At 40.0% G+C, this 12,637-nt stretch overlaps 1 protein-coding gene across 7 annotated transcripts in view; it reads right to left on the bottom strand.

Moving 5' to 3' along the window:
• LOC122541001 (CYFIP-related Rac1 interactor A) overlaps window positions 1-12,637 on the bottom strand; it is a 215,828-nt gene that overhangs the window by 111,662 nt on the left and 91,529 nt on the right. For 2 of the 7 annotated variants that reach the window (XM_043677442.1, XM_043677451.1), the window contains exon 3: window positions 4,201-4,303. The exons of the other annotated variants lie outside the window; for them this stretch is intronic. The gene's annotated coding sequence lies outside the window, so the exon portion shown is untranslated. The remainder of the gene's footprint in view (window positions 1-4,200; window positions 4,304-12,637) is intronic. 7 annotated transcript variants of the gene reach the window in all.

Raw genomic sequence — 12,637 nt, 5'->3', positions numbered from 1 at the left:
AACATCGAAGGTGGGTGTAGTATTTTTAGTGTGGAAAGAGATCAAACATGATGACAGTTCCAACAGATGCAAATACGCAGCTGACTAATAAATGATGATAAAATCAAACCATAAATGGGCACTGTATACTTCCTTCGCTCAGTAACGTTTATTAAAAAGCTGTTGTAAAGAACAGGTAGTTCTGGTATAACGTGCGTTTCAGCAGCACAATGTGTCCATAATGTTGTTGAAGAATTGGGGAATGGTATTTTTGAGAATGCTTATCTTTGTTGGCAATAATGCAATTCCAGCAGGGATCAGTCCGTGTACTCTGTTCTATGTATGCATCGACGTTCACACTGGTTGGACGTGCGCCGATGTCAGTGTAGTTCTGCACATGCGCGATGTATGTGCTGCTTTTCATGCCCTTCTGTGCATGCGCGAATGTCAGCTGCTTTCTGAGAGAAGTACTGTACAGAAAGCTAAAAATCACACAACACCAGGTTATAGTCCAACAGGTTTAATTGGAAGCACACTAGCTTTCGGAGCGCCGCTCCTTCATCAGGTGATTGTGGAGGGCTCGATCGTAACACAGAATTTATAGCAAAAATTTGCAGCGTGATGTAACTGAAATTATACATTGAAGTGATTGTCTGTTAAGCCTTTCATCTGTTAGAATACAGTGATAGTTTCACTTCTTTCAGAAAGCAGTTTTCTTACACTTTTTAAATGTACTGTGTTAAATTTACTTTTGTTTCATTAATAAATATGATGCAAACCTTCATTCAGACTGTGCTCTACTTTGTGTTACACTTTTGTGTGATTTTTGAGCGATTGTTAGTGATATTTTTTGCCAAACTGCCCCAATCCCACTTTTCCCAGAGGCCCTATTATTTATATTAAGTGATTTTTCTGTTAAGCAAGGTTTTGCTGGAACGCAACTCCAGAATTATAGGAGAACCACCTGTAACAGACTGAGAAGCATTTTCTTTAGTCACACAAGGATGGAACATCATAGAAAAGAAGATTCTAGGAATGGGTTCACCATCATTAAGCTTATAAACGCCAAAGTTGTTTTCAGACTCTTCTGGTAGGCCTCTATATTAAAGTTAAGTTAATGATGTTACAAATTGGAAGAAAATAGGAGAGATATACATTTTCAGTATAATGGTCTCATTTATACAGCATTGTTCACAATCATATGGCATCTCAAAGTGCTAAACAGCTAATTACGTATTTTTCAAACTTAGTCATTGCTGTAAGATATCAGTCAATTAATGTGCAAGTTTGCACAAACAAAGATGCAACAGTGACCAAAGAATCAGTTCTTGTGATGTTGACTAAAGGGATAAATATTGGTCAAAAGTCTTAGGATAATTGACCTGTCCTACTTCAAAATGGTGTCGAGGGATTTTTTTTACATGCGGCAGGGGGGTGCAGCGTAGCCAGAGCCTCGGCTATACATTGCATCCTAGAGAGCATTCTCTAAAACGTGCCGCACATCCTCAGTTTTACTCTAATATCAGCCTTCATTAAGAGCTCAAATCTTTTACATGGGGCTTGAACCCATAACCTCCTGCCCAGAGTTGAGTGATACCAACGGAGCACAGCTGGCATGATTTGATGCAAGTGAGAATAAAGGCCAGCAGTGATTTTGGAATATTCACTCAACCCTGCTTCACTCAGTTCACTGCAGAACAGCAAACAGAATGCAGACATTTAGTCACCTTCTCATAATTCAATGTTATTTTGCCCACCAGAAAATATCCAATAACATAAATTAACTAACATAAAATAAAACAAAGAATGCAGTCATACAATGTAAATTATTAGTTGATTTGAATGGAGGATTCTGAATTAGGACTCTGAATTGCCACATTAATAAAGTGGTAGCACAAAAATGCTGTGATTTGCATGCACTCCGAATACTGCAATGCAGAAAAGAGGACATGAGAATGTTGTCGAGTCATGGAGATGTACAGCACAGAAACAGACCTATTGGTCCAACTTGGCCATGCCAGCAAGATATCCTAACCTCATCTAGATCCACCTGCCAGCACTTGGCCCATATCCCTCTTAAACCCTTCCTATTCATATACCCATTCAGATGACTTTTAAATGCTGCAATTGCACCAGATTCCACCACTTCCACTGGCAGCTCAATCCTGATAAGCACCACCCACTGTATGAAAACTGGTGCCCCTTCAGTCCCTTTTACATCTTTTCCCTCTCACCCTAAACTTATGCCCTCCACTTCTGGACTTCCCTACCCCAGGGAAAAAACTCTCTGCTTGTCCTATCCATGCCCTTCATGATTTCCTAAACCTCTATAAGGTCACCCCTCAGCCTCCGATGCTCCAGAGAAAACAGCCCCAGCCTATTCAGCCTTTCCCCATAGTTCAAATCCACCAACCCTGGCAACATTCTTGTAAATCTTTTCTGAACCCTTTCAAGTTTCACAACATCTTTCCTATAGGAAGGAGACCAGAACTGTACTCAATATTCCAAAAGTGGCCTAATCAATGTCCTGTACAGCCGCAACACGACATCCCAACTCCTATACTCAATACTTAACCAACAAAAGGAAAATATACCAAACGCCTTCTTCACTGTCCTATCTACCTGCGACTCCACTTTCATGGAGCTATGACCTATCTACCTGCGACTCCACTTTCATGGAGCTATGAATCTGCACTCCAAAGTCTCTTTGTTTAGTAACACTCCCTAGGACCTTACCATTAAGTGTATAAGTCTTGCCCTGATTTGCCTTTCCAAAATTCAGCACCTCACATTTATCTAAAGTAAACTCCATCTGCCACGCCTCAGCCCATTGGCCTGTTTGAGGTAACCTTCTTCACTGTCCACTACACCTCCAATTTTGGTGTTATCTGCAAAATTACTAACTATACCTCCTACGTTCACATCCAAATTATTTATATAAATGACGAAAAGTAGCAGACCCAGCACCAATCCTTGTGGCACTCCACTGGTCACAGGCCTTCAGTCTGAAAAACAACCCTCCACCACCACCCTCTGTCTTCTACTTTCCAGCTGGTTCTGCATCAAAATGGCTAGTTCTCCCTGTATTCAATGAGATCTAACCTCACTAACCAATCTCACATGGGGAACCTTGTCGAACACCTTATTGAAGTCCATATAGATCACGTCTACCACTCTGTCCTCATCAATCCTCTTTGTTACTGCTTCAAAAAACTCAATCAAGTTCATGGAGACATTATTTCCCACGCACTGTTCTCTCACCAAATCACCAAATTTCAAAACTGGCTTGAAAAATTTACTAACCTTGAAACAAGGCACTCAATAATTTTATAACAGAATGTCACCATGTGTTTTTTTTTAAATAGTGAATTCAACTAGATTATACTGTTACTTGTAAGATTTCAGTTATTCCTTGTAAAGTCTTTCAGTCATGTTACTAAACAGTATAATCTCAACTGAGTCCTAAATGAATTGAACTGCCAAACCTAAATGACTTCTAAATATTCAATAAATCTTTCCGCATGGTTCAGACTCTAGAAATAGGTCACTTTACTTTCAAACACGTCTCAATCTATTATTTTCTTTAAGTAGCATTAACTTGCAGTACATGCAAAAACAATCTTCAAAGACAATGACAACTGCTTTTTTAAACAGTTTTCTGCAATTGATCAGGCATTCTGGACAATATTACTGTATCATAAAGTAAGGAACTCCATTTGCTGTTAGGACAAGATGCTGACACTGGACCCAAGCATGTATCAGATTACACCAACAGTAAAACATTTGTCGAAACAGACAAAGATCATTGAAGGTCTTCAATGACTTTTGTTCCACAATGTTGAATAAATAGAGGTCAAACCTTACTTTCCTTGAAAGGTTCTAATTCGGTAGACTTTTGTTTTGCTTTAGTGGCAATCTACCTTTAAATTTACTGAAGACTAAATCTTAGCATGCAGTAGATTGTCATTTTAAATACTTGCTTCTGTATAAACAATCCAGTAACGGTTTATTTGCAAAGAACCACATCTGGTTTGTTGCATTTCCAGCTGTATGTACTTTCACACTTCATTCACATGAGGCATAGCTCAATGCTTTCACACATCTCACACTTTCTTATGAGTCAGACAACTGTGGAATCAATCCCCATGCCAGGACGGGAGCACATTATTTCATTGAAATGTCAGTCTAAATTATGACAAAATGCCATTTGCGTTTTCTCACCTGGCTGTTCCAATCATTTAGGTGGGCACTAAAGATTCCACATGACCAGATTGTGAGAAGCTGTTCCTCCTCCTCAAAGAAACAAGAACGAAAAGGCATAGATCTAAAGTGATGCACAAAAGAAGCAAGGACGATGTGAGAAAAACTGTTTCAATTAGCAAATAGTCAGGGTCTGATAGGCACTGCATAGAAGTGTGACGGAGGCAGGGGGCATGAGAAGTGTTCTGTAAAGACAAGCCTCTCAAAGATATTAAATAGGCTGGCTTTGTACTAATATATGCAGTCCTTGGTACTAGAGACCTTTTCAACCTGCAGCTAAAAAAAAATCATTCAAACAGGAAATAGCTTGTGTCGATGACATCAAAGAGCATTGCTGTCGCTCTCAACATCTTATAAAAAGGATCTAGAAATCGTCCATTATATACAAATAGGTCAACCACATATTGAAACTTGGTGTTGAGTTCCAAGACTGGAAATACTGTTATGACATAACGTGTATTTAGTTTTTCTTTTACTTCCAAACGGAAAAGCCAGTGCTTTTAGCTTAAATATTTTCAACGGCACAAATCAGAAAATGCTTGTATTTCAGTCAGAGGTTTTGAACAGCAGAAGTTTTTTTAGGCATACAATAAACATAGAATTCTGGCATATTAACAAATTATGCTTTCATTATTGCCTTTAAATTGGCGTCACAAGGGAAAACATTACTTTTTTTATTGTTCCTCACAAAATGTTAATTAGATGAGAAGGAATTTCTTCAACCTGAAGGTGAATTTGTAGAACTCTGCCCCAGAAGGGTGTGGAGGTCAAGTCATTGAGTGTATTCAAGACAAAGATAGATAGGTTCTTGATTAGGAAGGGCTTGAAAGGTTACGGAAAGAGGCAGGAAATGGGAGTTGAAAAACATCAACCACGATCAAATGGTGGAGCAGATTAAATGGGCCAAATGGCCTAATTCTATTCCTATATCTTATGGTCTTAGAATATTCTGGACTTAATAATGCATTCAAAGCTTTGAATTTTTGCATGCTATCAGATCTATTATCAGGCAACAGAATTTCTAGGTTACATTCATGCTGTATAAGCTTTTATGTACATAACTATTCCTTTCAACCAGAACAGCAATTTAAATACTATTGAGTATTGTTTCATAGAGTCATAGAGATGTACAGCATGGAAACAGACTCTTCGGTCCAACTCGTCCATGCTGACCAGATATCCCAACCCAATCTAGTCCCACCTGCCAGCACCCGCCCCATATCCATACACGTACCACCCTCTGCGTGTAAAAGTTGCCCCTTAGGTCTCTTTTATATCTTTCACCTCTCACTCTAAACCTATGCACTCTAATTCTGGACTCCCCAACCCCAGGGAAAAGACTTTGTCTATTTATCCTATCCATGCCCCTCAATTTTGTAAACTTCTATAAGGTCACCCCTCAGCCTCCGATGCTCCAGGGAAAACAGCCCCAGCCTGTTCAGCCTCTCCCTGTAGCTCAGATCCTCCAACCCTGGCAACATCCTTGTAAATCTTTTCTGAATCCTTTCAAGTTTCACAACATCTTTCCAATAGGAAGGAGACCAGAATTGCACGCAATATTCCAACAGTGACCTAACCAATGTCCTGTACAGCCGCAACATGACCTCCCAACCCCTGTACTCAATACTCTAACCAATAAAGGAAAGCATACCAAATGCCTTCTTCACTAGCTTATCTACCTGGAAATCCACTTTCAAGGAGCTATGAACCTGCATTCCAAGGTCTCTTTGTTCAGCAACACTCCCTAGGATCTTATTCTTCTATTCTCATTACATTTGATTCTAGAATCCGTACTGCTAATTTTGAGAATTGAATTCCAATTGCACTGCAAGTGCTCTTGAATGTTGTCTGATTGAGAACAGAGTGTGTTATTTTGTATGACAAGCCTTTATTTTCTTTGTACAGTGGTGTGTACTTGTAATTATTAAGTAATCAAATAAATTGAAAATACATTCTCCACCTATATAAAAAGCTGCCTATTATCAAACTCTAACCCCTGTTCTGTACCATGTTTGCCTTTTGCAGCTCAGGTCAGATTATTGTCCAATTCACTGGAAGGCATTTTTCTTGCATAAAACTCAATCTGTTCTTGGAGGATTATTTCACATGTGGTCTCCATAATGATGCCTGTTACTATAAAGCCATACAAGATTTTACTGGCTCACTCAGAAGTCATGATTAATGGCAGATATGCGTTGCTGATTTCATTGTATCAGCACACTGACCTAAACTTTGTGAAGGCACAAAATGAAATATGGCCCTAATAAGTCGATGCACTGTGGTGAGGTTTTGTAATTTTCTACCTCATGAATGGACCTCAAGTGATCACCAATCTTGATAAATTTTCTAAACCTACAGCAGCAAAAAAAATACTCTTCAACCATTAACACCAAAGTGCAAATCTTACTTGCCTCAAACATTCCAATGTGCACACCTTTTTTAAAAACCTTTATGCTACCAGACAAGTTTAATTTCTTCATAGCACAGATAGACAGAGTCAAAAGAGTTAACATAGCAAATAAGGTAATCAAAAAGTCAAAGCAAACATACATTTTTTGTGCAGTCTTTAACATTTAGCTAAACTTTCAAGATATCTCTAGAGGAGTTTTAGTTTTCACACAAGTACTCCTTCCAAATATCTCTAAATATTTTGAGAATGTAAGAATGTCCTGATAAGAATTCCCAATAGGTGTTCAGTTAAGCACAGCAAATTCACAATCCACAAACCCCAAAATTTAGATTAGATTAGATTACTTAGTGTGGAAACAGGCCCTTCGGCCCAACAAGTCCACACCGACCCACCAAAGCGTAACCCACCCAGACCCATTCCCCTACATTTGCCCCTGCACCTAACACTACGGACAATTTAGCATGGCCAATTCACCTGACCTGCACATTTTTGGACTGTGGGAGGAAACCGGAGCACCCGGAGGAAACCCACACAGACACAGGGAGAATGTGCAAACTCCACACAGTCAGTCGCCTGAGGCGAAGGTTCAATTTTGACTAGTCTGGAAAATTGAAAACAGGGCTTGGCCAAATTTTCAATGTACTTTTGACTGGTGAGGATCTTCCAGTAACACAATACTAGAAAACTCTTGCGGCCCTGCTGTAATTGCAGATGCGATGTATTAATGTATAACAAGTGCAACTAAAACTACTTCACATCAAGCCATTCAGTTCAATTATACAAAATTAAATTCAGTCATTAAATAATGACTTTTCACAGCAAAAAATGTTGTTAATTTTAATAACATTGAAAGGATTGATATATACACATAACACAGTATTGAACTTGGAAACGCAAACACAATGGCAAAAAAGGGCATGGCAATATGTAGTACAAACTTGATTAACAACCTTGCATCCCTAATGTGTTATGAGCAATGACAAAAAAATTGGGATAACAACAAAATAATGAAAAGGATCAGAATCAAAAGATGAATTGAAATTTCTCATTTGTGCCTTAAACTGCAACTTTAGAATCTCGTTATTGAACAGCATCTACCTTACTTTCATGCATTTGCATCTCATTAATAGCTAATATAAATATTATGCCTTCTCTATTATTAATTTTGGAATGAAATGGCAAAAGTACTGGCTTTAAATAAAAATCAAAGGATTGTTGATTCATTGCTGGCCTTTTCAAAAGCAACTAAACTAATACCTGTTGCAAGTATTATTTACCCAATTGCTGGTTCAAGTAGGGGAAGATGATTTACAGATGAGCTGCAGTCAAGGGCTGTGTTCAAATGCATATTCACATGGCAACATATAGCTGACTGGTCTCCGGACTAGTGGTCAGTTATTGATGACAAAAGCCTTCTGCCTGCCAGCAACTGTATGTTTAGATCCTAGGCAGCTGAACAACTGGAGGCTGTGAATGTGATACCAGATCTCTGCGAGGTCAGGAACTGTTTCCTACAGTAAAAACTAAGCCTGAAGAAGAACACTAGTTCATTTTTCCTTAAGCAGTTGCACAAAGCTGTGAGTATTAATTAACAAGTTGGATAACTTCATAAGTATGAACCAGTTACCTTGTGCTTCCTGCAAAGAAATGAAAGCATCTGGACAAAGAAATACAAAAAACAGCGCTCTGATCATCCTTCCCAATCTTCTCCTCCACCCATAACCCCATTTTCTTTTCCCAACTCTGACTTTGTACATGCATAAAAGGGAGTTTACAAAAGGTTCAGAGTATTTATAAGAGTCATATGCCAATGATTCAGAATTGCAGTTATCGACCGTATTTAAAATAGATAATAATTATTTTAAGCACAGAAGCCTGGTCTGTCCTGTCAACCTGTATCTAAAAGACAGATAAATTGAGAAATTCTATATAGTAGGAACAGTTTGGCTTAATTTCTAATGTGCGCTACCTTAGTGAAACAACACTATAAACTCACTTCACTTGAATGCAATTTTCAATTCTGCTCTTCTTCCTCACAAAACCAGATGGTGCTAATTCCTGACATGGAGAAGAGACTGGGTACCTGGAAGCTGCAGTTCACTACTTGCTTGACCCAACCATCAATGTACTGTGTCTTCAGTGATGATCCCCGCTGTATGCCAAGATTGGACCCTCCTTGGCCTTTTTTGCCTTTGCAAGCTGACAGAGGAAAACCACTAGTCTGTCCATTTCATCACACATGCTCGGAGACCTGCTCTGAGACCAACTCAAACACCACTTGAGCCCTTCAATACTTGATTCTAAGGCTCAGAAACACCATGATTTGCATACTTCTGCCAGGTCACTTTACAAACTGGGACACCTATGCATTTTGCTTCTAGCTTGCTTCTCAGTAGTCACTTACCTTGTGCTTACTTGGAAACTGCCAACCCTATGTCTACTGCACGTTGCATCCTTTACTACAAACACATTAATTTCAACACTGGCTTATAGGTCGCAAGCCTCTGCCTAAGTCATATTACTTTCTACCAAACAGAATCTTTAGTACAGTTATAGGCAGCTCTACATCTTACATTGCTTTTTAGTGCAGCAACACCATAATGGGGTTGAGGGGTGGATCAGAGGGAGAAATCATCAAGTCTCAGGTAGAGCCCGAAACTTACTCACATGGACATGAAATTGGAACCTTGCCATGTCAGAATGACTCTCACCGTGGACAACATGGCAAAGAGAGTTGCTGCTTTTCTCTTTGGAGATAGAGGAAAACTATTGGAATTGGAAACCTCGTTGGGGTAATTGCAGTAATCATGCCTCTGACAACTCAGTAATGCCACCCATCTGGGTTCAATTTTCACATCACTGGCTAAATATTCATAGTCTGGAAAGTACATTCCAAATCTTGGCCTCAAACAATCTCAGAATTGTAACAATGCAGGAGGCGGCCATTTGGTCTACCATATTTGCATCAGCTCTCCAAGCATATTAATTTAGTGCCAATCTTCTGCCATTTCCCTGTAACTCTGCAGTTTAAGATAGTCATCTAATATTCTCCTGAATGGGACATGTTTCCACCACACTTCCAGGTAGTGCATTCTGTACCCTAACCATCTACTGTGTAAAAACTTTTGTCTCACCTCATTTTGTTTTTGCAAGAGACTTGTACTATACCCTCTGGTTATAGATACAGAATAGTACAGCACAGGAACCTGAGGCTCTCGATCCATTAACAAGCGGGAACAGTTTTTCTGGTCACCTTCCTATCGGAAGGGGGTTTTCAAAACTTGAAAGGGTTCAGAACTAGACAGCATAGTCCAGGGTGAGGGGAAAGATTTAAAAGGGACCTATGCGTAACCTTTACACCTTAAAGGTGGTGCGTGTATGGAATGAGCTGCCAGAGGAAGTGGTGGAGGCTAGTACAATTGCAGCATTTAAAAAGGCATCTGGATGGGTTTCTGAATAGGAAGAGTTGAGGGGGATATTGGCCAAGTGCTGGCAAATGGGACCAGATTAATTCAGGATAACTGGTCAGCATGGACAAGTTGGACTGAAGGGTCTGTTTCTGTGCAACACATCTCTGACTGTATGATTATGTCCAGATTCCATGATTTTGAAAACTTCTATTAAATCTCCTCTTTGGAACATATTACACAATATGCTTTATTAACAACTTTCTCTGCTGTCCTTCCATCTTCATTCACTGTCTCTCTGCTCTTGCAGATGATATTTTACAATAGTTTATTTTGTTTTGTACTGTTTCTCCATGTTCTTCAAACAAAAGTTATTAGTTGTCCACATTGAACTTCATCTGTCACTTATCCACCAACAGCTTATCAATGTCCTCTTGAAATTCTACATGATCCTCCTCTCAGTTTACAATTCTCCCAGGTTTTGTTATCTGCAGATTTTGAGATTGCCCGCAACACACCAAGATCTAGATTTTGCATAAAATCAGGAAAAAAGTATCCTCATACCAAAACCAAGGAAATTCCACTACAAATTCTCTTCCAGCCCAAAAATATCAACTAAACATTAAATTTCAGTTTTCTGTCCCTCAGCCAACATTTGTATCCAAATTGCTACTATCCCTTTTATTCCATGAGTTATAACTTTCCCCATAGGTTGTGTGGAACCATATGAACAACTCTGGACGTCCATAAATGCCTTTTTGAAGTCCAGGAACTCAGGAGCATCACATGGAGGAAATTTATATGCACATTGTAATGTCAGAAAAGCAACTGTAATCTGGCAAAGATACTTCAAAGTTGAATCTATACCTCCTGTTTCCCAAATACATTCTATAGCTAGCACTGGAAGACAACACTTCGCAGTTGCCACACACTCAAACTTAAATCTAAATGCACAAGGACAAGATTTAGAAGGAAGTGATTTACAAGTGTTTTCTTTTAGGGGGCCAGTTTGGAGATGTGTTCAATGATGGCTTACTGGTAGAATTCTACTCCCAAACTAGCATTAAAACTTTAGTTTTAACTTAATGAAGTACAATGGAACAAGATTACATACCTGAGTGCTCCTTATGACAATGACCTTGGAATACTTTCATCCCATTCTATGATGGAGCATAACATGAAGCTTCATTGTGATGGTTGTGAGGGCTGAACATTTATTTCAAAAACATATGTCATCAGACCAACATTTGTTTGCTCTGGATGTCAAAGCAGATCATCTGTCGCTGGAGTCCTGAACCTTCAGTTCAAGCATTCCGGAGGTCTGGTAACATCTGCAGTTAAGGAGTCAGGTGCTTGAAAGAGATGAGCAATTCTTGGCCATTACAAGTTCTTTCACCTGTGGGTTGTCTAAATACCACTGGAGACAATTTTAAGAGCGCAAGTGAATGTGCTACCGACATGCCCTCAGTATTTTACTTTTTCCTCTCTCTCCCATTACAACTAAGTACAATCTTGATTTCCAGAACTAGGATGGAGGAAGCCTGATCGGTGGTTGGTCCCATTGGCCTAGAAGCCTTAGCTAGCCATTCCGGAGGGCATTTAGGCCTAGAGGGCATAAGCCTGCTAACTGTATCCTGCTCAAGTAGAGGCTCATACTCTTCAGTTTGAACTTCCACATGTTTTATGTCACAGATAAAAGAGGGGAGATGGAGGGCCAGGCACCTCTAAAATATCTCAAAGTTTTGGGGGTTCTGTGTATGGTTGCTCCTTATTGTGGGGGCCTCCTGGTTCCATCCTGTAACCCTGTGAGAAAGGAGGAATCTGGAGTGAGGCCAAGATCCCTTTCTCACTTTCATGCCATTGACGCTGAGCAATAATGCATTTAAAAAGTTAGAGAAATAGTCCATGAATCTTATGGAGATGTGTGCACAGTGGAAACGAGTGGTGTCCCTGTGAATGTAAATCAGCAGAAAGAAAATCAGAGCTCTTGGCCGTGCACGGCACAAATGTTGTTGACCTTCCTTCAGCATTGTGGAACAGTTGTAGAGTCATAGAATCAGAGATGTACAGCATGGAAACAGACACTTCGGTCTAACCCATCCATGCCGACCAGATATCCCAACCCAATCTAGTCCCACCTGCCAGCACCCGCCCCATAGCCCTCCAAACCCTTCCCATTCATATACCCATCCAAATGCCTCTTAAATGTTGCAATTGTACCAGCCTCCACCACATCCTCTGGCAACTCATTCCAGGCACGTACCACCCTCTGCGTGAAAAAGTTGCCCCTTAGGTCTCTTTTATATCTTTCCCCTCTCACCCTAAACCTATGCCCTCTAGTTCTGGACTCCCCGACCCCAGGCAAAAGACATCGCCTATTTATCCTATCCATGCCCCTCATAATTTTGTAAACCTCTAAGGTTGCCCCTCAGCCTCCGACGGTCCAGGGAAAACAGCCCCAGCCTGTTCAGCCTCTCCCTGTAGCTCAGATCCTCCAACCCTGGCAACATCCTTGTAAATCTCCTCTGAATCCTTTCAAGTTTCACAACATCTTTCCAATAGGTAGACCAGAATTGCACGC

This window comes from Chiloscyllium plagiosum, chromosome 3 (genome assembly GCF_004010195.1).
Source record: "Chiloscyllium plagiosum isolate BGI_BamShark_2017 chromosome 3, ASM401019v2, whole genome shotgun sequence".
Lineage (NCBI taxonomy): Eukaryota > Metazoa > Chordata > Chondrichthyes > Orectolobiformes > Hemiscylliidae > Chiloscyllium > Chiloscyllium plagiosum.
This window is presented reverse-complemented; position numbering and strand designations above follow the sequence as displayed.